Source organism: Festucalex cinctus, chromosome 5 (assembly GCF_051991245.1).
Source record: "Festucalex cinctus isolate MCC-2025b chromosome 5, RoL_Fcin_1.0, whole genome shotgun sequence".
NCBI lineage: Eukaryota > Metazoa > Chordata > Actinopteri > Syngnathiformes > Syngnathidae > Festucalex > Festucalex cinctus.
In genome coordinates this window covers 3,591,457-3,617,292 of record NC_135415.1, presented here as the reverse complement: position 1 = coordinate 3,617,292, position 25,836 = coordinate 3,591,457, and the positions used below count along the sequence as shown (strand labels likewise).

At 38.8% G+C, this 25,836-nt stretch overlaps 1 protein-coding gene and 1 long non-coding RNA gene across 3 annotated transcripts in view; one reads left to right on the top strand and one right to left on the bottom strand.

Annotated features, from left to right (window-relative positions):
• rad17 (RAD17 checkpoint clamp loader component) overlaps positions 1-25,836 on the top strand; it is a 162,668-nt gene that overhangs the window by 30,997 nt on the left and 105,835 nt on the right. The gene's annotated exons all lie outside the window — the stretch shown is intronic.
• Positions 18,922-22,288, bottom strand: LOC144019528 (uncharacterized). Of its 2 annotated transcripts, XR_013283697.1 has the most exons (4): positions 21,632-22,288; positions 21,400-21,483; positions 20,647-20,848; positions 18,922-19,714 (listed from the first exon to the last, which is right to left on the bottom strand). It is a non-coding gene; the product is annotated as an uncharacterized LOC144019528 (long non-coding RNA). The 2 variants fall into 2 exon arrangements; XR_013283696.1 differs by lacking the exon at positions 21,632-22,288 and having other exon boundaries at positions 21,400-21,585.

Sequence of the window (25,836 nt, the reverse complement as noted above, 5' to 3'; positions counted from 1 at the left end):
CATTAAATAAGAATTTTGAAACACAAAATTTGATGCCTCGCCTCTGGCGGACTTCCTGTTAGGTTTAGCATATGGCACCAACAGGCTTTTTTGTAGATCATAGTCTGTTACATATGTGTACCAATTTTCGTGGATCTCAATTAAACGTACCATGGCAATGCTTTGTTAAGTAAGAATTTTGAAACTGTAAATTTGATGCCCCGCCACCGTCATATAGTATGTCAAAAACTTTAGATTTTTTACCATGATGTTGTCCCAGGTGTTGAGATGGTACAGCCCAAGTTTGAAGTCAATCGGGTTAACCGTGTAGGAGAAGCGGGCAAAAGTATGACCCCTGTAAATGTGCAAAAATGGGCCAAAATTGGACATTCAAATACTCATACCTCACTTCCTGTCTATTTTAGGGTACACATATCAAAGAGGTTTTTGTTCATCTGGATGTGCTACAGGTGCCACACAATTTTCGTAGCCATAGGACAATCGTAGCGGGACAGGGATCCGTTAAACCTATGTAGGTGGCGCTACGGAGCCATTTTTCTGTTATCATGTATAGCGACTTTAAAATATCAAATTTTTCGCCAGGCCTGATGTGCGTGTAAAGTTTGGTGAGTTTTCGTTCATGTTTAGTGCGTCAAAAATGTGGTTGTTTGCGGAAAAGAATAATAACAAAGAAAAAGAAGAAGAAGAATAATAATAAGAATTCCTTCAGGAACAATAGGGACCTCGCAGCGGTCGCTGCTCGGGCCCTAAAAAGAAGAAGAATAATAAGAATTCCTTGAAAAACAATAGGGACCTCGCAGCGGTCGCTGCTCGGGCCCTAATAATAAGAAGAATTCCTACAAAAACAATAGGGCCTCGCAGCGGCACCGCCGCCGCCGCTGCTCGGGCCCTAACTAGAGCTGCGAGCAGCTATAAAGGGCCCTCGCAACCTGGGCCACGTTGGGGTACTTGCACGTCGGGGTACTGGCACGTTGGGGTACTGTCAAATCGGACAAGGACCATCTAAAATGTTTTTGACAAGCTTTGTGAGTGCAAAAGGCCAAAGATGGTGTGCAATTCCCAAAATAAATTCAAAATGGCGGACTTCCTTTTAGGTTTAGCATACGGCTACAGAATACTTTTTGTAGGTCTTAAGCTAATAGGTATGCCTCCCAGTTTTCACAAATCTAGGTCAAGTCATCTTTAGTTGTGTATCGCTTGAATCATACAATTGGAAATGCTCCATAAAAATGCATAGAGGGCGCTATTGAGCACAACGTTGGGTTACTTGCACGTCAGGGTACTGGCACGTTGGGGTACTGTTACATGGAACAAGGACCATTTAAAATGTTAGTTTTTTCCATGCCTTGTTTGTGCAAAGTTTAATGAAAGAGGCCAAAAATGATGTATAATTCCCAAAATAAAATCAAAATAGCGGACTTCCTCTTTGGTTTGGCAAATGGCTACATAATACTTTTTTGTAGGTATTATGCTGATAGGGGTCTGTCCTAATTTTCACAAATCTAGCAGAATCATACAATCGGAAATACTTCATAAAAATGTCTAGAGGGCGCTATTTATTGCAAATTGCACAATAAATCTCTAAAAATTCATGTTCATGACAAGTCTGATGTGTTTGCAAAGTTTCATGAGTTTTCACACATGTATAGATAAAAAAAACAAAGCAGCACTTTACTTGGCAAACAATGCATCGCTATAGCAGCAGCGTGCGACAAAATAAAACTTGCGATAACTTTGCATCTTAAACATCTTACGATGAAAGACACCAAGTTTGAAGACGGTCGGATGAACTTTGTACGAGGAGTTCGTTAAAATATGACCCCTGAAAAAGGCCACAAAAAATGGCAACAAATCCCATCGTAAATCAAAATGGCGGACTTCTGTTTGGTTTAGCACATGGTTCCAAGAGACTTTTTTGTACATCGTAGGCTCTTATGTATGCCTGCAAATTATCATCGCGCTAGGTGAAACGTACAACCGGGAATGCTTCGTTAAGGAGGAGTTTTCTAGCTCAAAATGTGATGCCCGGCCCCTGGGGGTCTTCCTGTTGGGTTTAGCACATGGCACCAAGAGACTTTTTTGTACATTGTGGGCTGTTACATATGTCTACAAATTTTTGTAGCTCTAGCTACTTCGTACAACTGGGAATGCTTCATTAAGAAGGATTTTTTTCCTTTGCAAAAAGTGCATGCCACGACAACAGCGTGCGACGAAATAAAGAGCTTTCAATAACTTTTCATCCTCAACATCTTAAGATGAGTCACACCAAGTTTGAAGATGATCGGATAAACTCTGTAGGAGGAGTTCGTTAAAATAAGACCCCTACGAAATGGCCCAAAAAATGGCAACACATTCCAAAGTAAATCAAAATGGCGGATGTCCTGTTAGGTTTAGCATATGGTTCAAAAAGAGTTTTTTGTACCTCGAGGGCTGTTATATACCTCTACAAATTTTGGTAACTCTAGGTGAAACGTACAGCCGGGTATGCTTTGTTAAAGAGGAGTTTTTTAGCTCAAAATGTGATGCCCGGCCCCTGGGGGACTTCCTGTTGGGTTTAGCACAGGGCACCAAGAGACTTTTTTGTACATCTTGGGCTGTTACATATGTCTACAAATTTTCGTAGCTCTCGCTGCTTCGTACAAATGGGAATGCTTCTTTAAGGATATTTTTTTTCCTTTGCAAACAGTGCATGCCATGACAACAGCGTGCGACGAAATACAAAGGTTTCAATATCTTTTCATCTTCAACATCTTAAGATGAATCACACCAAGTTTGAAGATGATCGGATAAACACTGTAGGAGGAGTTCGTTAAAATAAGACCCCAATGAAATGGCCAAAAAAATGGCAACACGTTCCAAAATAAATCAAAATGGCGGACTTCCTGTGAGGTTTAGCATATGGTTCAAAAAGAGTTTTTTGTAGGTCATAGCCTTTTACATATGTGTACAAATTTTCGTAGCTCTAGATTAAACGTACAACCGGCAATGCTTCGTGAAGTAAGAATTTTTAAACTCTAAATTTGATGCGTCGCCGCCGTCATATAGTATATCAAAAACTTTAGATTTTTTACAATGATGTTGTCCCAGGTGTTGAGATGGTCCATCCCAAGTTTGAAGTCAATCGGGTTAACCGTGTAGGAGAAGCGGGCAAAAGTATGACCCCTGTAAATGTGCAAAACTGGGCCAAAATTGGACATTCAGATGATCATACCTCACTTTCTGTCTATTTTAGGGTACACACATCAAAGAGGTTTTTGTTCATCTGGATGTGCTACGGGTGCCACACAATTTTCGTCGCCATAGGACAATCGTAGCGGGACAGGGATCCGTTTAACCTATGTAGGTGGCGCTATGGAGCCATTTTTCTGTTATCATGTATGGCGACTTTAAAATATCAAATTTTTCGCCAGGCCTGATGTGCGTGTAAAGTTTGGTGAGTTTTCGTTCACGTTTAGCGTCTCAAAAATGCGATTGTTTGCGGAGAAGAATAATAATAAGAATAATAATAATAATAACTAGAGCTGCGAGCAGCTATAAAGGGCCCTCGCAACCCGGGCCACGTTGGGGTATTTGCACGTCGGGGTACTGGCATGTTGGGGTACTGTCAAATAGGAAACCATCTAAATTGTAAACGTTTTTGCCATGCTTTGTGTTTGTAAAGTTTCATGGAAAGGCCAAAAATGATGCACAATTAACAAAATAAAATCAAAATGGATTGGCACATGGCTATATAGAATACTTTTTGAATATATTCGGCATGCCTGCCAATATTCACACATCTAGCTGAATCATATAAACGGAAAGACTTCATAAAAATGTCTAAAGGGCGCTATTGAGCCATTTATTACAATTGCACAACAAATATCTAAATAAAATATTCATGTTCCAGACATGTCTGGTGTGTGTGCAAAGTTTTGTGAGTTTTCACCCATATTTAGACTCTCAAAAAAGCATTTTTCTTCACAAACAATGCATGGCTACAGCAAAGGAGTGTGACAAAATAAAAAAATTCAATAACTTTTCATCTTAAATATCTTAAGATGAAACACGCCAAAGAATGAAGACGATCTGATAAGTTCTGTTGAAAATATGACCCCTAGAAAAGGCCCCAAAAAATGGCTACAAATACCAAAGTAAATCCAAATGGCAGACTTCCTGTTTGATTCAGCATATGGCTTTAGAAACCTTTTTGTAAGTCTTAGGCTGATATGTATCCCAATTTTTACAAATCTAGGTGAATCATAAAACACAAAACATTTGCAAAAGCTTCATAAAAATGTCTAGAGGGCGCTATTGAACCATTTATTGCAAATTGAATAAGAAATCTCTAAAATATTCATGCTGATGACAAGCCTGATGTGTGTGTAAAGTTTCATGAGTTTTTGCACATGTTTAGACCCCCCAAAAAAAGCAGCATTTTACTTGGCAAACAATGCATCGCCATGACAACGGCGTGCGACAAAATAAATAACTTTCGATAACTTTGCACCTTAAACATCTTAAGATGAAGCACACCAAGTTTAAAGACAGTCGGATAAATTTTGTAGGAGGAGTTCGTTAAAATATGACCCCTAAAAAAGGCCACAAAAAATGGCTACAAATCCCAACGTGAATCAAAATGGTGGACTTCCTGATTGGTTTAGCATATGGCTCCAAGAGACTTTTTTGTACATCCTGAGCTCTTATGTTTGCCTGCAAATTAGCATAGCTTTAGGTGAAACGTACAACCGGGAATGCTTTGTCTGTTTAATCAAAACGCAAAATATGGTGTGCAATTCCAATGCATTGCTATGGCAACAGCGTGTGACAAAATAAAAAACTTTCGATTACTTTGCATCTTAAACATCTTAAGATGAAACATACCAAGTGTGAAGACAGTCGGATAAATTTTGTAGGAGGGGTTCGTTAAAATATGACCCCTGAAAAAGGCCACAAAAAATGGCAACAAATCCCATCATAAATCAAAATGGCGGACTTCCTGTTTGGTTTAGCACATGGTTCCAAGAGACTTTTTTGTACATCGTGGGCTCTTATGTATGCCTGGAAATTATCATAGCGCTAGGTGAAACGTACAACCGGGAATGCTTTGTTAAAGAGGAGTTTTTTAGCTCAAAATGTGATGCCCGGCCCCTGGGGGACTTCCTGTTGCGTTTAGCACATGGCACCAAGAGACATTTTTGTACATCCTGGGCTGTTACATATGTCTACAATTTTTCGTTGCTCTAGCTGCTTCGTACAACTGGCAATGCTTTTTAAGGATATTTTTTTTCCTTTGCAAACAGTGCATGCCATGACAACAGCGTGCGACGAAATACAAAGCTTTCAATAACTTTTCATCTTCAACATCTTAAGATGAATCACACCAAGTTTGAAGATGATCGGATAAACACTGTAGGAGGAGTTCGTTAAAATAAGGCCCCAATGAAATGGCCAAAAAAATGGCAACACGTTCCAAAATAAATCAAAATGGTGGACTTCCTGTTAGGTTTAGCATATGGTTCAAAAAGAGTTTTTTGTAGGTCATAGTCTGTTACATATGTGTACCAATTTTCGTAGCTCTAGATTAAACGTACAACCGGCAATGCCTCGTGAAGTAAGAATTTTTAAACTCTAAATTTGATGCGCCGCCACCGTCATATAGTATATCAAAAACTTTTCATTTTTCACAATGATGTTGTCCCAGGTGTTGAGATGGTACATCCCAAGTTTGAAGTCAATCGGGTTAACCGTGTAGGAGAAGCGGGCAAAAGTATGACCCCTGTAAATGTGCAAAAATTGGCAAAAATTGGACATTTAAATACTCATACCTCACTTTCTGTCTATTTTAGGGTACACACTTCAAAGAGGTTTTTGTTCATTGGGATGTGCTACAGGTGCCACACAATTTTCATAGCCGTCGGACAATCGTAGCGGGACAGGGATCCGTTTAACCTATGTAGGGGGCGCTAAGGAGCCATTTTTCTGTTATCATGTATGGCGACTTTAAAATATCAAATTTTTCGCCAGGCCTGATGTGCGTGTAAAGTTTGGTGAGTTTTCGGTCACGTTTAGTGTCTCAAAAATGTGATCGTTTGCGGAGAAGAATAATAATAAGAATAATAATAAGAAGAATTCCTACAAAAACAATAGGGCCTCGCAGCGGCACCGCCGCCGCCGCTGCTCGGGCCCTAATAATAAGAAGAATTCCTACAAAAACAATAGGGCCTCGCAGCGGCACCGCCGCCGCCGCTGCTCGGGCCCTAATAATAATAATAAGAATTCCTACAAAAACAATAGGGCCTCGCAGCGGCACCGCCGCCGCCGCTGCTCGGGCCCTAATAATAAGAATTCCTTCAGGAACAATAGGGACCTCGCAGCGGTCGCTGCTCGGGCCCTAATAAGAATTCCTTGAAAAACAATAGGGACCTCGCAGCGGTCGCTGCTCGGGCCCTAATAATAATAATAAGAATTCCTACAAAAACAATAGGGCCTCGCAGCGGCACCGCCGCCGCCGCTGCTCGGGCCCTAACTAGAGCTGCGAGCAGCTATAAAGGGCCCTCGCAACCTGGGCCACGTTGGGGTACTTGCACGTCGGGGTACTGACATGTTGGGGTACTGTTTCATAGGAAACCGTCTAAATTGTAAACTTTTTTGCCATGCTTTGTGCTTGCAAAGTTTCATGGAAAGGCCAAAAATGATGCACAATTAACAAAATAAAATCAAAATGGTTTGGCACATGGCTATAGAATAATTTGTGTAGGTATTAGACTGATAGGTGTGCCTCCAAATATTCACACATCTAGCTGAATCATATAATCGGAAATACTTCATAAAAAATGTCTAGAGGGCGCTATTGAGCCATTTATTACAAATTGCACAACAAATCTCTAAAATATTCATGTTCTTGAGAGGTCTGATCTGCGTGCAATTTTTGAGTTTTCGCTCATGTTTAGACTTTCAAAAAAAAAAAGCATTTTTCTTTGCAAACAATGCATCGCTAGAGCAAAGGCGTGACAAACAATTTCAATAACTTTTCATCTTAAATATCTTCAGATGAAACACGCCAAAGAATGAAGACAATCTGATACGTTTTGTAGAAAATATGAGGCCTATAAAAGGCCCCAAAAAATGACTACAAATAGAAAATTAAATCAAAATGGCAGACTTCCTGTTTGGTTTAGCATATGGCTTTAGAAACTTTTTTGTCAGTCTTAGGCTGATAGGTATCCCAATTTTTACAAATCTAGCTGAATCATACATTTCCAAAAGCTTCCTAAAAATGTCTATAGGGCGCTATTGCCATTTATTGCAAATTGCACAAGAAATCTCTAAAATATTCATGTTTATGACAAGTCTGATGTGTGTGTAAAGTTTCATGAGTTTTCGCTCGTTTAGACAAAAAAAAAAAAAAAAAAAGCAGCATTTTACTTGGCAAATAATGCATCGCTATGGCAACGGCTTGCGACAAAATAAAAAAAACTTTCGATAACTTTGCATCTTAAACATCTTAAGATGAAACACACCAAGTTGGAAGACAGTCGGATAAATTTCGTAGGAGTTCGTTAAAATGTGACCCCTAAAAAAGGCGTAAATCAAAATGCCGGACTTCCTGTTTGGTTTAGCATATGGTTCTAAGAGACTTTTTTGTACATCGTGGGCTCTTATGTATGCCTCCAAATTATCATAGCGCTAGGTGAAACGTACAACCGGGAATGCTTCGTTAAAGAGGAGTTTTTTAGCTCAAAATGTGATGCCCGGCCCCTACGGGACTTCCTGTTGGGTTTAGCACATGGCACCAAGAGACTTTTTTGTACATCGTGGGCTGTTACATTTGTCTCCAAATTTCCGTAGCTCTAGCTGCTTCGTACAACTGGGAATGCTTCATTAAGAAGGAATTTGTTCCTTTGCAAACTGTGCATGCCACGGCAACAGCGTGCGACGAAATAAAAAGCTTTCAATAACTTTTCATCTTCAACATCTTAAGATGAATCACACCAAGTTTGGAGATGATCGGATAAACTCTGTAGGAGGAGTTCGTTAAAATAAGACCCCTATGAAATGGCCCAAAAAATGGCAACACGTTCCAAAGTAAATCAAAATGGCGGACTTCCTGTTCGGTTTAGCATATGGTTCAAAAAGAGTTTTTTGTACCTTGAGGGCTGTTACATATGTCTTCAAATTTTGGTAATTCTAGGTGAAATGTACAGCCGGGAATGCTTCATTAAGTTCGAATTTTGAAACACAAAATTTGATGCCTCGCCTCTGGCGGACTTCCTGTTAGGTTTAGCATATGGCACCAACAGGCTTTTTTGTAGATCATAGTCTGTTACATATGTGTACCAATTTTCATAGCTCTAGGTTAAACGTACCACCGGCAATGCTTCGTTAAGTAAGAATTTTGAAACTGTAAATTTGATGCCCCGCCACCGTCATATAGTATGTCAAAAACTTTAGATTTTTTACCATGGTGTTGTCCCAGGTCTTGAGATGGTACATCCCAAGTTTGAAGTCAATCGGATTAACCGTGTAGGAGAAGCAGGCAAAAGTATGACCCCTGTAAATGTGCAGAAATTGGCCAAAATTTGACATTTAAATACTCATATCTCACTTCCTGTCTATTTTAGGGTACACAGATCAAAGAGGTTTTTGTTCATCTGGATATGCTACAGGTGCCACACAATTTTCATAGCCGTAGGACAATCGTAGCGGGACAGGGATCCGTTTAAGCTATGTAGGTGGCGCTACAGAGCCATTTTTCTGTTATCATGTATGGCGACTTTAAAATATCAAATTTTTCGCCAGGCCCGATCTGCGTGTAAAGTTTGGTGAGTTTTCGTTCACGTTTAGTGTCTCAAAAATGTGATTGTTTGCGGAAAAGAATAATAACAAATAAAAAGAAGAAGAATAATAACTAGAGCTGCGAGCAGCTATAAAGGGCCCTCGCAACCCGGGCCACGTTGGGGTATATGCAAGTCGGGGGACTTGCACGTTGGGGTACTGTTAAATAGACAAGGACCATGGAAAATAGAAATGCATTTGCCGTGCCTTGTGTGTAAAAAGGTGCAGTAAAAGGCCAAAAATGATGCACAATTCCCAAAATAAATTCAAAAGTGTGGACTTTCTGATATGTGTGCAAAGTTTCATGAAAAGTCGCTCGTTTGATATTCAAAACCAGCATCTGTTTATTTGAAAACATTGCATGGCACAGAGATGGTGTGTGATCAAATAAAAAGCTTTTTGATGACTCTTAATGTGGTGTCGCTGTGCAACACATATGTATTCATGACATAGTGAAGTATTGTGACAGTTTTGTAGGGTCCAGCAAACAGTAAATGTGTGACAGTTATTCAAGAAAAAATGTAGCTTTGAAGCAGGCTAACCAATGACATCATCTAAAGGGGAAAAAAGCACATGAGCAAGCATAGGTATAAGTAGAGGAGAAAAAGAGATGAAAGAAGTGCGAGAGATGGAACAGGAGAGGAATGCAGCTGTTTATGTATAGCTGTTGTAACAGGACAGATTAAATAACACTTTAACCTGGGGTTAACAGCGCCCTAGGACAGATAAACTCTTTAGTGTAAAAGTTTTCTGGGACAGATGAATCCCTTGGGGTCAAAGAGTTTGGGTTAGCACATAGTCTGTCTTAGGATAATGTAACCTCCATGGATGAATTAGTCCTAGGACGCTTTGACCTGCGGGCTAAAACTTCAGGGGGGTTAACCTGTCCTGTTATATTGTGATCATCGTCTTCGTGCATGTCCTCAGTGGCTTCTTCTGTCTGTGTGGCAGCATTTGATACATCTGTAGAACAAAAAAGAATGAAGAATCATGTTAGATCTGTGAAGTTTGGTTGTCTTAGGTGTAGTTTACAGAACAGTCGTGTGCATATTTTTAGCATGGTAGTGTCTTAATACAAATGCATATTATGTAATGCACTGTATATGGATATTACAGACGTAATATTTGACGGTGATCTTATATTCATAGTTTTTGCCCGTTAATAAATAATATAGCTAGTAAGTAATAAGACACGCAAAAATGGTATAGTTGAATCCTCTGGGTCAAAAAGCAATGTTTTAGGATTGTGTGATGAAATGATGAATAAAAGTAAGGATACGACAGGTACATAAATGGTTATATATACACACGGACATATATATTTATACAGTATAACAGTGCCGCATGTATTGGTTTTAAGGAAAGAGTTGAAAAGCAGTGTTCAGAAAAAAGCATAAGACGCACAAAGTACCATTTCACTACATGTAATAAGTTGTCAAGTAGACATGTGAATTAAGTGGTTAAGATAGTGGCTACTGTGCAAGTAAGCTTCAATTGTCTCTAAAAGGTTAGCATATGTGTTCTACATGATATCAATGGCTAGACGTGCTCGTGGAGAAACATTACAAACAGAAAAACACACTAAAGGTGCCTTTAACAAACCTGTTAATAAATGAGAACTTAATACATATATGTATGGCATACTGTATATGATTGAGAAAGTTGTCCTGTTTAGTTTATGTATTGTATACTTACGGAAAAAAGTTGGCAATCTTTGCGTATGGAGATGATTAGAGGGTCTTTATCAAAAGAGAATTTGCTTGTTGATTTGTTCATGTTCTGTAGAAAAGCAAAGGAGTAGAAATAAATACAGTATCATACTTCATAAACATACAAGAAATTTGTAGCTGTATTAACCATTGTTGGTATTTGAAGTGATAATTTAGGAATAGAAGTGTAGTGATTGCAGAATTTATAGAGTGCTTACCTTGTATGACTTTGTAGATGGAAATGTCTTTTGTTGAAAGAGCTCTTTGTTGTCTACTATATATGCAAGGACAAGCATAAGTAGGTGTGGTTATGAAGTACTTGACCATTGAAATAAAGCAGTGGTATCAAATGTATGGACCGTGGTTTGGCTCAGGCCTGCAAAGGGGTTTAATGTGGCACAAGAGATAATCTTGTAAGGTACAAAAAATAATAATAATATAATAGGTATGCCTCTGAGTTTTCACAAATCTAGGTCAAGTCAAGTCATCTTTAGTTATTTTGCGCTTGAATCATCCAATCGGAAATGCTCCATAAAAAATGTATAGAGGGTGCGATTTATTGCAAATTGCACAAGAAATCTCTAAAAATTCATGTTAATGACAAGTCTGATGTGTGTGCAAAGTTTCACGAGTTTTCACACATGTATAGATAAAAAAAAACAAAGCAGCACTTTACTTGGCAACCAATGCATCGCTATAGCAGCAGCGTGCGACAAAATAAAAAACTTTCGATAAATTTGCATCTTAAACATCTTAAGATGAAACACACCAAGTTTGAACACGGTCGGATGAATTTTGTAGGAGGAGTTAAAATATGACCCCTAAAAAAGGCCACAAAAAAAGTCTACAAATCCCATCATAAATCAAAATGGCGGACTTCCTGTTTGGTTTAGCACATGGTTCCAAGAGACTTTTTTTGTACATCGTGGGCTCTTATGTATGCCTCTAAATTATCATAGCGCTAGGTGAAACGTACAACCGGGAATGCTTCGTTAAAGAGGAGTTTTTTAGCTCAAAATGTGATGCCCGGCCCCTGCGGGACTTCCTATTGGGTTTAGCACATGGCACCAAGAGACTTTTTTGTACATCCTTAAAATATGACCCCTAAAAAAGGCCACAAAAAATGGCTACAAATCCCAACGTAAATCAAAATGGCGGACTTCCTGTTTGGTTTAGCAGATGGTTCCAAGAGACTTTTTTTGTACATCGTGGGCTCTTATGTATGCCTCTAAATTATCATAGCGCTAGGTGAAACGTACAACCGGGAATGCTTCGTTAAAGAGGAGTTTTTTACCTCAAAATGTGATGACCGGCCCCTACGGGACTTCCTGTTGGGTTTAGCACATGGCACCAAGAGCCTTTTTTGTACATCGTGGGCTGTTAAATTTGTCTCTAAATTTTCGTAGCTCTCGCTGCTTCGTACAACTGGGAATGCTTCATTAAGAGGGAATTTTTTCCTTTGCAAACTGTGCATGCCACGGCAACAGCGTGCGACGAAATAAAAAGCTTTCAATAACTTTTCATCTTCAACATCTTAAGATGAATCACACCAAGTTTGGAGATGATCGGATAAACTCTGTAGGAGGAGTTCGTTAAAATAAGACCCCTATGAAATGGCCCAAAAAATGGCAACACGTTCCAAAGTAAATCAAAATGGCGGACTTCCTGTTCGGTTTAGCATATGGTTCAAAAAGAGTTTTTTGTACCTTGAGGGCTGTTACATATGTCTTCAAATGTTGGTAACTCTAGGTGAAATGTACAGCCGGGAATGCTTCATTAAATAAGAATTTTGAAACACAAAATTTGATGCCTCGCCTCTGGCGGACTTCCTGTTAGGTTTAGCATATGGCACCAACAGGCTTTTTTGTAGATCATAGTCTGTTACATATGTGTACCAATTTTCGTGGCTCTCAATTAAACGTACCACCGGCAATGCTTTGTTAAGTAAGAATTTTGAAACTGTAAATTTGATGCCCCGCCACCGTCATATAGTATGTCAAAAACTTTAGATTTTTTACCATGATGTTGTCCCAGGTGTTGAGATGGTACAGCCCAAGTTTGAAGTCAATCGGGTTAACCGTGTAGGAGAAGCGGGCAAAAGTATGACCCCTGTAAATGTGCAAAAATGGGCCAAAATTGGACATTCAAATACTCATACCTCACTTCCTGTCTATTTTAGGGTACACATATCAAAGAGGTTTTTGTTCATCTGGATGTGCTACAGGTGCCACACAATTTTCGTAGCCATAGGACAATCGTAGCGGGACAGGGATCCGTTAAACCTATGTAGGTGGCGCTACAGAGCCATTTTTCTGTTATCATGTATGGCGACTTTAAAATATAAAATTTTTCGCCAGGCCCGATCTGCGTGTAAAGTTTGGTGAGTTTTCGTTCATGTTTAGTGCCTCAAAAATGTGGTTGTTTGCGGAAAAGAATAATAACAAAGAAAAAGAAGAAGAAGAAGAATAACTAGAGCTGCGAGCAGCTATAAAGGGCCCTCGCAACCTGGGCCACATTGGGGTACTTGCACGTCAGGGTACTGGCACGTTGGGGAACTGTCAAATCGGACAAGGACCATCTAAAATGTTTTTGACAAGCTTTGTTAGTGTAAAAGTCCAAAGATGGTGTGCAATTCCCAAAATAAATTCAAAATGGCGGACTTCCTTTTAGGTTTAGCATACGGCTACAGAATACTTTTTGTAGGTCTTAAGCTAATAGGTATGCCTCCCAGTTTTCACAAATCTAGGTCAAGTCATCTTTAGTTGTGTATCGCTTGAATCATACAATTGGAAATGCTCCATAAAAATGCATAGAGGGCGCTATTGAGCACAACGTTGGGTTACTTGCACGTCAGGGTACTGGCACGTTGGGGCACTGTTACATGGAACAAGGACCATTTAAAATGTTAGTTTTTTCCATGCCTTGTCTGTGCAAAGTTTAATGAAAGAGGCCAAAAATGATGTATAATTCCCAAAATAAAATCAAAATAGCGGACTTCCTCTTTGGTTTGGCAAATGGCTACATAATACTTTTTTGTAGGTATTAGGCTGATAGGGGTCTGTCCTAATTGTCACAAATCTAGCAGAATCATACAATCGGAAATACTTCATAAAAATGTCTAGAGGGCGCTATTTATTGCAAATTGCACAATAAATCTCTAAAAATTCATGTTCATGACAAGTCTGATGTGTTTGCAAAGTTTCATGAGTTTTCACACATGTATAGATAAAAAAACAAAGCAGCACTTTACTTGGCAAACAATGCATCGCTATAGCAGCAGCGTGCGACAAAATAAAAAACTTTCAATAACTTTGCATCTTAAACATCTTAAGATGAGTCACACCAAGTTTGATGATGATCGGATAAACTCTGTTGGAGGAGTTCGTTAAAATATGACCCCTATGAAATGGCCCAAAAAATGGCAACACATTCCAAAGTAAATCAAAATGGCGGACGTCCTGTTAGGTTTAGCATATGGTTCTAAAAGAGTTTTTTGTACCTCGAGGGCTGTTATATACCTCTACAAATTTTGGTAACTCTAGGTGAAACGTACAGCCGGGTATGCTTTGTTAAAGAGGAGTTTTTTAGCTCAAAATGTGATGCCCGGCCCCTGGGGGACTTCCTGTTGGGTTTAGCACAGGGCACCAAGACACTTTTTTGTACATCTTGGGCTGTTACATATGTCAACAAATTTTCGTAGCTCTCGCTGCTTCGTACAAATGGGAATGCTTCTTTAAGGATATTTTTTTTCCTTTGCAAACAGTGCATGCCATGACAACAGCGTGCGACGAAATACAAAGCTTTCAATAACTTTTCATCTTCAACATCTTAAGATGAATCACACCAAGTTTGAAGATGATCGGATAAACACTGTAGGAGGAGTTCGTTAAAATAAGACCCCAATGAAATGGCCAAAAAAATGGCAACACGTTCCAAAATAAATCAAAATGGCGGACTTCCTGTGAGGTTTAGCATATGGTTCAAAAAGAGTTTTTTGTAGGTCATAGCCTGTTACATATGTGTACCAATTTTCGTAGCTCTAGATTAAACGTACAACCGGCAATGCTTCGTGAAGTAAGAATTTTTAAACTCTAAATTTGATGCGTCGCCGCCGTCATATAGTATATCAAAAACTTTAGATTTTTTACAATGATGTTGTCCCAGGTGTTGAGATGGTCCATCCCAAGTTTGAAGTCAATCGGGTTAACCGTGTAGGAGAAGCGGGCAAAAGTATGACCCCTGTAAATGTGCAAAACTGGGCCAAAATTGGACATTCAGATGATCATACCTCACTTTCTGTCTATTTTAGGGTACACACATCAAAGAGGTTTTTGTTCATCTGGATGTGCTACGGGTGCCACACAATTTTCGTCGCCATAGGACAAGCGTAGCGGGACAGGGATCCGTTTAACCTATGTAGGTGGCGCTATGGAGCCATTTTTCTGTTATCATGTATGGCGACTTTAAAATATCAAATTTTTCGCCAGGCCTGATGTGCGTGTAAAGTTTGGTGAGTTTTCGTTCACGTTTAGCGTCTCAAAAATGCGATTGTTTGCGGAGAATAATAATAATAATAATAATAATAATAATAATAACTAGAGCTGCGAGCAGCTATAAAGGGCCCTCGCAACCCGGGCCACGTTGGGGTATTTGCACGTCGGGGTACTGGCATGTTGGGGTACTGTCAAATAGGAAACCATCTAAATTGTAAACGTTTTTGCCATGCTTTGTGTTTTTAAAGTTTCATGGAAAGGCCAAAAACGATGCACAATTAACAAAATAAAATCAAAATGGATTGGCACATGGCTATATAGAATACTTTTTGAATATATTCGGCATGCCTGCCAATATTCACACATCTAGCTGAATCATATAATCGGAAAGACTTCATAAAAATGTCTAGAGGGCGCTATTGAGCCATTTATTACAAATAGCACAACAAATCTCTAAATAAAATATTCATGTTCTAGACAGGTCTGGTGCGTGTGCAAAGTTTTGTGAGTTTTCACCCATATTTAGACTCTCAAAAAAGCATTTTTCTTCACAAACAATGCATGGCTACAGCAAAGGCGTGTGACAAAATAAAAAAATTCAATAACTTTTCATCTTAAATATCTTAAGATGAAACACGCCAAAGAATGAAGACGATCTGATAAGTTCTGTTGAAAATATGACCCCTATAAAAGGCCCCAAAAAATGGCTACAAATACCAAAGTAAATCAAAATGGCAGACTTCCTTTTTGATTCAGCATATGGCTTTAGAAACCTTTTTGTAAGTCTTAGGCTGATAGGTATCCCAATTTTTACAAATCTAGCTGAATCATAAAACACAAAACATTTGCAAAAGCTTCATAAAAATGTCTAGAGGGCGCTATTGAACCATTTATTGCAAATTGAATAAGAAATCTCTAAAATATTCATGCTGATGACAAGCCTGATGTGTGTGTAAAGTTTCATGAGTTTTTGCACATGTTTAGACCAAAAAAAAAAAAAACATTTTACTTGGCAAACAATGCATCGCCATGACAACGGCGTGCGACAAAATAAATAACTTTCGATAACTTTGCATCTTAAACATCTTAAGATGAAGCACACCAAGTTTAAAGACAGTCGGATAAATTTTGTAGGAGGAGTTCGTTAAAATATGACCCCTAAAAAAGGCCACAAAAAATGGCTACAAATCCCAACGTAAATCAAAATGGTGGACTTCCTGATTGGTTTAGCATATTGCTCCAAGAGACTTTTTTTGTACATCCTGAGCTCTTATGTTTGCCTGCAAATTATCATAGCTTTAGGTGTTTAATCAAAACGCAAAATATGGTGTGCAATTCCCATGCATTGCTATGGCAACAGCGTGTGACAAAATAAAAAACTTTCGATTACTTTGCATCTTAAACATCTTAAGATGAAACATACCAAGTTTGAAGACAGTCGGATAAATTTTGTAGGAGGGGTTCGTTAAAATATGACCCCTGAAAAAGGCCACAAAAAATGGCAACAAATCCCATCATAAATCAAAATGGCGGACTTCCTGTTTGGTTTAGCCCATGGTTCCAAGAGACTTTTTTGTACATCGTGGGCTCTTATGTATGCCTGCAAATTATCATAGCGCTAGGTGAAACGTACAACCGGGAATGCTTAGTTAAAGAGGAGTTTTTTAGCTCAAAATGTGATGCCCGGCCCCTGGGGGACTTCCTGTTGCGTTTAGCACATGGCACCAAGAGACATTTTTGTAGATCCTGGGCTGTTACATATGTCTACAATTTTTCGTCACTCTAGCTGCTTCGTACAACTGGGAATGCTTCATTAAGAAGGATTTTTTTCCTTTGCAAAAAGTGCATGCCACGATAACAGCATGTGACGAAATAAAAAACTTTCAATAACTTTTCATTTTCAACATCTTAAGATGAATCACACCAAGTTTGAAGATGATCGGATAAACTCTGTAGGAGGAGTTTGTTAAAATATGACCCCTATGAAATGGCCAAAAAAAATGGCAACACATTCCAAAGTAAATCAAAATGGCGGACGTCCTGTTAGGTTTAGCATATGGTTCAAAAAGAGTTTTTTGTAAATCGAGGGCTGTTATATACCTCTACAAATTTTGGTAACTCTAGGTGAAACGTACAGCCGGGTATGCTTTGTTAAAGAGGAGTTTTTTTTAGCTCAAAATGTGATGCCCGGCCCCTGGGGGACTTCCTGTTGGGTTTAGCACAGGGCACCAGGAGACTTTTTTGTACATCTTGGGCTGTTACATATGTCTACAAATTTTCGTAGCTCTAGCTGCTTCGTACAACTGGCAATGCTTCTTTAAGGATATTTTTTTTCCTTTGCAAACAGTGCATGCCATGACAACAGCGTGCGACGAAATACAAAGCTTTCAATAACTTTTCATCTTCAACATCTTAAGATGAATCACACCAAGTTTGAAGATGATCGGATAAACACTGTAGGAGGAGTTCGTTAAAATAAGACTCCAATGAAATGGCCAAAAAAATGGCAACACGTTCCAAAATAAATCAAAATGGTGGACTTCCTGTTAGGTTTAGCATATGGTTCAAAAAGAGTTTTTTGTAGGTCATAGCCTGTTACATATGTGTACCAATTTTCGTAGCTCTAGATTAAACGTACAACCGGCAATGCCTCGTGAAGTAAGAATTTTTAAACTCTAAATTTGATGCGCCGCCGCCGTCATATAGTATATCAAAAACTTTTCATTTTTCACAATGATGTTGTCCCAGGTGTTGAGATGGTACATCCCAAGTTTGAAGTCAATCGGGTTAACCGTGTAGGAGAAGCGGGCAAAAGTATGACCCCTGTAAATGTGCAAAAATTGGCAAAAATTGGACATTTAAATACTCATACCTCACTTTCTGTCTATTTTAGGGTACACACTTCAAAGAGGTTTTTGTTCATTGGGATGTGCTACAGGTGCCACACAATTTTCATAGCCGTCGGACAATCGTAGCGGGACAGGGATCCGTTTAACCTATGTAGGGGGCGCTAAGGAGCCATTTTTCTGTTATCATGTATGGCGACTTTAAAATATCAAATTTTTCGCCAGGCCTGATGTGCGTGTAAAGTTTGGTGAGTTTTCGGTCACGTTTAGTGTCTCAAAAATGCGATTGTTTGCGGAGAAGAATAATAATAAGAATAATAATAAGAAGAATTCCTACAAAAACAATAGGGCCTCGCAGCGGCACCGCCGCCGCCGCTGCTCGGGCCCTAATAAGAATTCCTACAAAAACAATAGGTGCCTCGCAGCGGCACCGCCGCCGCCGCTGCTCGGGCCCTAATAATAATAAGAATTCCTACAAAAACAATAGGGCCTCGCAGCGGCACCTTCGCCGCCGCTGCTCGGGCCCTAATAAGAAGAATTCCTACAAAAACAATAGGGCCTCGCAGCGGCACCGCCGCCGCTGCTGCTCGGGCCCTAATAATAAGAATTCCTTCAGGAACAATAGGGACCTCGCAGCGGTCGCTGCTCGGGCCCTAATAATTAAATCAATCAATAAATAAGGCTATTACACCAGAGATTAAATTAATAATAATAAAAAAAAATAGAAAATAATAATTCTTTAAAGCAGAACATACTTTTCAGTTAAAAACACATATTGTTTTCGCGACAATTTATATTCCAAATCAAAACGCAATTGTTTCCGACCCATTTATAAACAATCAAAGAATCATCTCATTAAAAGCACGCATTTTATCCTTATATCCATAAGAAAAACCTTGCATATTTCGCCGCATTATAAGAATTAAACCTGAAAATAATAATAATAATAATAATAATAACTAGAGCTGCGAGCAGCTATAAAGGGCCCTCGCAACCCGGGCCACATTGGGGTATATGCAAGTCGGGGGACTTGCACGTTGGGGTACTGTTAAATAGACAAGGACCATGGAAAATAGAAATGCATTTGCCGTGCCTTGTGTGTAAAAAGGTGCAGTAAAAGGCCAAAAATGATGCACAATTCCCAAAATAAATTCAAAAGTGTGGACTTTCTGATGTGTGTGCAAAGTTTCATGAAAAGTCGCTCGTTTGATATTCAAAACCAGCATCTGTTTATTTGAAAACATTGCATGGCACAGAGATGGTGTGTGATCAAAGAAAAAGCTTTTTGATGACTTTTAATGTGGTGTCGCTGTGCAACACATATGTATTCATGACATAGTGAAGTATTGTGACAGTTTTGTAGGGTCCAGCAAACAGTAAATGTGTGACAGTTATTCAAGAAAAAATGTAGCTTTGAAGCAGGCTAACCAATGACATCATCTAAAGGGGAAAAAAGCACATGAGCAAGCATAGGTATAAGTAGAGGAGAAAAAGAGATGAAAGAAGTGCGAGAGATGGAACAGGAGAGGAATGCAGCTGTTTATGTATAGCTGTTGTAACAGGACAGATTAAATAACACTTTAACCTGGGGTTAACAGCGCCCTAGGACAGATAAATTCTTTAGTGTAAAAGTTTTCTGGGACAGATGAATCCCTTGGGGTCAAAGAGTTTGGGTTAGCACATAGTCTGTCTTAGGATAATGTAACCTCCATGGATGAATTAGTCCTAGGACGCTTAGACCTGCGGGCTAAAACTTCAGGGGGGTTAACCTGTCCTGTTATATTGTGATCATCGTCTTCGTGCATGTCCTCAGTGGCTTCTTCTGTCTGTGTGGCAGCATTTGATACATCTGTAGAACAAAAAAGAATGAAGAATCATGTTAGATCTGTGAAGTTTGGTTGTCTTAGGTGTAGTTTACAGAACAGTCGTGTGCATATTTTTAGCATGGTAGTGTCTTAATACAAATGCATATTATGTAATGCACTGTATAAGGATATTACAGACGTAATATTTGACGGTGATCTTATATTCATAGTTTTTGCCCGTTAATAAATAATATAGCTAGTAAGTAATAAGACACGCAAAAATGGTATAGTTGAATCCTCTGGGTCAAAAAGCAATGTTTTAGGATTGTGTGATGAAATGATGAATAAAAGTAAGGATACGACAGGTACATAAATGGTTATGTAAGTGTAAAATTTGGCATGGTGTGTCCAGATACATGCAGGATAAGTATAAAATATTATGGTGTGTGATTGATTTTTTCTTAGTAAAAATTAGTATTGTAAAGGTCAAGTCACAGTATGTCCAAAATTTTTTTTAAAAAAAATCTATGGTATAGAAACATCATAATCAGGGGCAAAGACATAAACATAATAATAGTAATTAATAATGATAGAATTTAAATACAATCTTTTCCATGAATATGTCAGTTATTTTGAGAAGATACAGAAAAAAAAGAACTTTGAAGTGTCTATCAGTGGATGAAAGAGGGCAAGATCACAGCATAGCTACATGATATCAGTCACATTTGAAAGTAATCAAGTGTAGTATGTATTCACATTATATACATTGAGAAATTGCGGCTCAATAATCAGTCAGTGTTTTAGTTAACAGTCCAATGTTACCTTCAAGATATTCCTAACAGAAAAAAAGGAACGTGCATTAACAAAAAAATGTAAAAATGTCCATTGTCAAACATGTCATTCATTATACACAATGTGTAGGATGGGGATGCTTGCTGTGTTAGTGTTTGTGTGTCTTCCATGTCATATAGCTTACCATCACGGACAAATGCATCACATGCATCCTTTATATCCAATGCAGTCTGGAGTTCTTTCACAAGCTTGGTTTTGAAGTCTATCTGTTTTTCAAGTGCTCGATTGACTCGAGTCACATGGACTAGTTGGTTCATTTGGGAATGAAGATCAAGGCTGCGCTGGTATAAGTCGTTGCGACTGAAAGCATGATTAATGCATGCATACTGTAATGACAAAGCATTCAATGAAAATCAGTCATGTTAGATTCCATGATTCTAAATAGCAGAGGTAACGTGTTGGTGCAAAACGTTGTGGTCGTGTTGCATGTTACTCAATGGCTGTGTGTGTCAAAACGAGTTTATTTGAAAGAATATACAAATATATACACACGGACATATATATTTATACAGTATAACAGTGCCGCATGTATTGGTTTTAAGGAAAGAGTTGAAAAGCAGTGTTCAGAAAAAAGCATAAGACGCACAAAGTACCATTTCACTACATGTAATAAGTTGTCAAGGAGACATGTGAATTAAGTGGTTAAGATAGTGGCTACTGTGCAAGTAAGCTTCAATTGTCTCTAAAAGGTTAGCATATGTGTTCTACATGATATCAATGGCTAGACGTGCTCGTGGAGAAACATTACAAACAGAAAAACACACTAAAGGTGCCTTTAACAAACCTGTTAATAAATGAGAACTTAATACATATATGTATGGCATACTGTATATGATTGAGAAAGTTGTCCTGTTTAGTTTATGTATTGTATACTTACGGAAAAAAGTTGGCAATCTTTGCGTATGGAGATGATTAGAGGGTCTTTATCAAAAAAGAGTTTGCTTGTTGATTTGTTCATGTTCTGTAGAAAAGCAAAGGAGTAGAAATAAATACAGTATCATACTTCATAAACATACAAGAAATTTGTAGCTGTATTAACCATTGTTGGTATTTGAAGTGATAATTTAGGAATAGAAGTGTAGTGATTGCAGAATTTATAGAGTGCTTACCTTGTATGACTTTGTAGATGGAAATGTCTTTTGTTGAAAGAGCTCTTTGTTGTCTACTATATATGCAAGGACAAGCATAAGTAGGTGTGGTTATGAAGTACTTGACCATTGAAATAAAGCAGTGGTATCAAATGTATGGACCGTGGTTTGGCTCAGGCCTGCAAAGGGGTTTAATGTGGCACAAGAGATAATCTTGTAAGGTACAAAAAATAATAATAATATAATAGGTATGCCTCTGAGTTTTCACAAATCTAGGTCAAGTCAAGTCATCTTTAGTTATTTTGCGCTTGAATCATCCAATCGGAAATGCTCCATAAAAAATGTATAGAGGGTGCGATTTATTGCAAATTGCACAAGAAATCTCTAAAAATTCATGTTAATGACAAGTCTGATGTGTGTGCAAAGTTTCACGAGTTTTCACACATGTATAGATAAAAAAAAACAAAGCAGCACTTTACTTGGCAACCAATGCATCGCTATAGCAGCAGCGTGCGACAAAATAAAAAACTTTCGATAAATTTGCATCTTAAACATCTTAAGATGAAACACACCAAGTTTGAACACGGTCGGATGAATTTTGTAGGAGGAGTTAAAATATGACCCCTAAAAAAGGCCACAAAAAAAGGCTACAAATCCCATCATAAATCAAAATGGCGGACTTCCTGTTTGGTTTAGCACATGGTTCCAAGAGACTTTTTTGTACATCGTGGGCTCTTATGTATGCCTCTAAATGATCATAGCGCTAGGTGAAACGTACAACCGGGAATGCTTCGTTAAAGAGGAGTTTTTTAGCTCAAAATGTGATGCCCGGCCCCTACGGGACTTCCTGTTGGGTTTAGCACATGGCACCAGGAGACCTTTTTGTACATCGTGGGCTGTTACATTTGTCTCCAAATTTTCGTAGCTCTAGCTGCTTCGTACAACTGGGAATGCTTCATTAAGAAGTAATTTTTTCCTTTGCAAACTGTGCATGCCACGGCAACAGCGTGCGACAAAATAAAAAGCTTTCAATAACTTTTCATCTTCAACATCTTAAGATGAATCACACCAAGTTTGGAGATGATCGGATAAACTCTGTAGGAGGAGTTCGTTAAAATAAGACCCCTATGAAATGTCCCAAAAAATGGCAACACGTTCCAAAGTAAATCAAAATGGCGGACTTCCTGTTCGGTTTAGCATATGGTTCAAAAAGAGTTTTTTGTACCTTGAGGGCTGTTACATATGTCTTCAAATATTGGTAACTCTAGGTGAAATGTACAGCCGGGAATGCTTCATTAAGTTAGAATTTTGAAACACAAAATTTTATGCCTCGCCTCTGGCGGACTTCCTGTTAGGTTTAGCATATGGCACCAACAGGCTTTTTTGTAGATCATAGTCTGTTACATATGTGTACCAATTTTCGTAGCTCTAGATTAAACGTACCACCGGCAATGCTTCGTTAAGTAAGAATTTTGAAACTGTAAATTTGATGCCCCGCCACCGTCATATAGTATGTCAAAAACTTTAGATTTTTTACCATGATGTTGTCCCAGGTGTTGAGATGGTACAGCCCAAGTTTGAAGTCAATCGGGTTAACCGTGTAGGAGAAGCGGGCAAAAGTATGACCCCTGTAAATGTGCAAAAATGGGCCAAAATTGGACATTCAAATACTCATACCTCACTTCCTGTCTATTTTAGGGTACACATATCAAAGAGGTTTTTGTTCATCTGGATGTGCTACAGGTGCCACACAATTTTCGTAGCCATAGGACAATCGTAGCGGGACAGGGATCCGTTAAACCTATGTAGGTGGCGCTACAGAGCCATTTTTCTGTTATCATGTATGGCGACTTTAAAATATCAAATTTTTCGCCAGACCCGATCTGCGTGTAAAGTTTGGTGAGTTTTCGTTCATGTTTAGTGCCTAAAAAATGTGGTTGTTTGCGGAAAAGAATAATAACAAAGAAAAAGAAGAAGAAGAAGAAGAAGAACTAGAGCTGCGAGCAGCTATAAAGGGCCCTCGCAACCCGGGCCACGTTGGGGTATTTGCACGTCGGGGTACTGGCATGCTGGGGTACTGTCAAATAGGAAACCATCTAAATTTTAAACGTTTTTGCCATGCTTTGTGTTTGTAAAGTTTCATGGAAAGGCCAAAAATGATGCACAATTAACAAAATAAAATCAAAATGGATTGGCACATGGCTATATAGAATACTTTTTGAATATATTAGGCATGCCTGCCAATATTCACACATCTAGCTGAATCATATAATCGGAAAGACTTCATAAAAATGTCTAGAGGGCGCTATTGAAGCATTTATTGCAAATTTAATAAGAAATCTCTAAAATATTCATGCTTATGACAAGCCTGATGTGTGTGTAAAGTTTCATGAGTTTTTGCACATGTTTAGACCAAAAAAAAAAGCAGCATTTTACTTGGCAAACAATGCATCGCCATGAAACGGTGTGGGACAAAATAAATAACTTTCGATAACTTTGTATCTTAAACATCTTAAGATGAAGCACACCAAGTTTGAAGACAGTCGGATAAATTTTGTAGGAGGAATTCGTTAAAATATGACCCCTAAAAAAGGCCACAAAAAATGGCTACAAATCCCAACGTAAATCAAAATGGCGGACTTCCTGTTTGTTTTGGAAGATGGTTCCAAGAGACTATTTTGTACATCGTGGGCTCTTATGTATGCCTCTAAATTATCATAGCGCTAGGTGAAACGTACAACCGGGAATGCTTCGTTAAAGAGGAGTTTTTTACCTCAAAATGTGATGACCGGCCCTTACGGGACTTCCTGTTGGGTTTAGCACATGGCACCAAGAGACTTTTTTGTACATTGTGGGCTGTTAAATTTGTCTCCAAATTTTCGTAGCTCGAGCTGCTTCGTACAACTGTGAATGCTTCATTAAGAGGGAATTTTTTCCTTTGCAAACTGTGCATGCCACGGCAATAGCGTGCGACGAAATAAAAAGCTTTCAATAACTTTTCATCTTCAACATTTTAAGATGAATCACACCAAGTTTGAAGATGATCGGATAAACTCTGTAGGAGGAGTTCGTTAAAATAAGACCCCTATGAAATGGCCCAAAAAATGGCAACACGTTCCAAAGTAAATCAAAATGGCGGACTTCCTGTTCGGTTTAGCATATGGTTCAAAAAGAGTTTTTTGTACCTTGAGGGCTGTTACATATGTCTTCAAATGTTGGTAACTCTAGGTGAAATGTACAGCCGGGAATGCTTCATTAAATAAGAATTTTGAAACACAAAATTTGATGCCTCGCCTCTGGCGGACTTCCTGTTAGGTTTAGCATATGGTTCAAAAAGAGTTTTTTGTAGATCATAGTCTGTTACATATGTGTACCAATTTTCGTGGCTCTCAATTAAACGTACCACGGCAATGCTTTGTTAAGTAAGAATTTTGAAACTGTAAATTTGATGCCCCGCCACCGTCATATAGTATGTCAAAAACTTTAGATTTTTTACCATGATGTTGTCCCAGGTGTTGAGATGGTACAGCCCAAGTTTGAAGTCAATCGGGTTAACCGTGTAGGAGAAGCGGGCAAAAGTATGACCCCTGTAAATGTGCAAAAATGGGCCAAAATTGGACATTCAAATACTCATACCTCACTTTCTGTCTATTTTAGGGTACACATATCAAAGAGGTTTTTGTTCATCTGGATGTGCTACAGGTGCCACACAATTTTCGTAGCCATAGGACAATCGTAGCGGGACAGGGATCCGTTAAACCTATGTAGGTGGCGCTACAGAGCCATTTTTCATGTATCATGTATGGCGACTTTAAAATATCAAATTTTTCGCCAGGCCCGATCTCCGTGTAAAGTTTGGTGAGTTTTCGTTCATGTTTAGTGCCTCAAAAATGTGGTTGTTTGCGGAAAAGAATAATAACAAAGAAAAAGAAGAAGAAGAACTAGAGCTGCGAGCAGCTATAAAGGGCCCTCGCAACCCGGGCCACGTTGGGGTACTTGCACGTCGGGGTACTGGCACGTTGGGGTACTGTAAAATAGGACAAGGACCATCTAAAATGTTTTTGACAAGCCTTGTGTGTGCAAAGTTTAATCAAAACGCAAAATATGGTGCGCAATTCCCAAAATAAATTCAAAATGGCGGACTTCCTTTTAGGTTTAGCATACGGCTACAGAATACTTTTTGTAGGTCTTAAGCTAATAGGTATGCCTCCCAGTTTTCACAAATC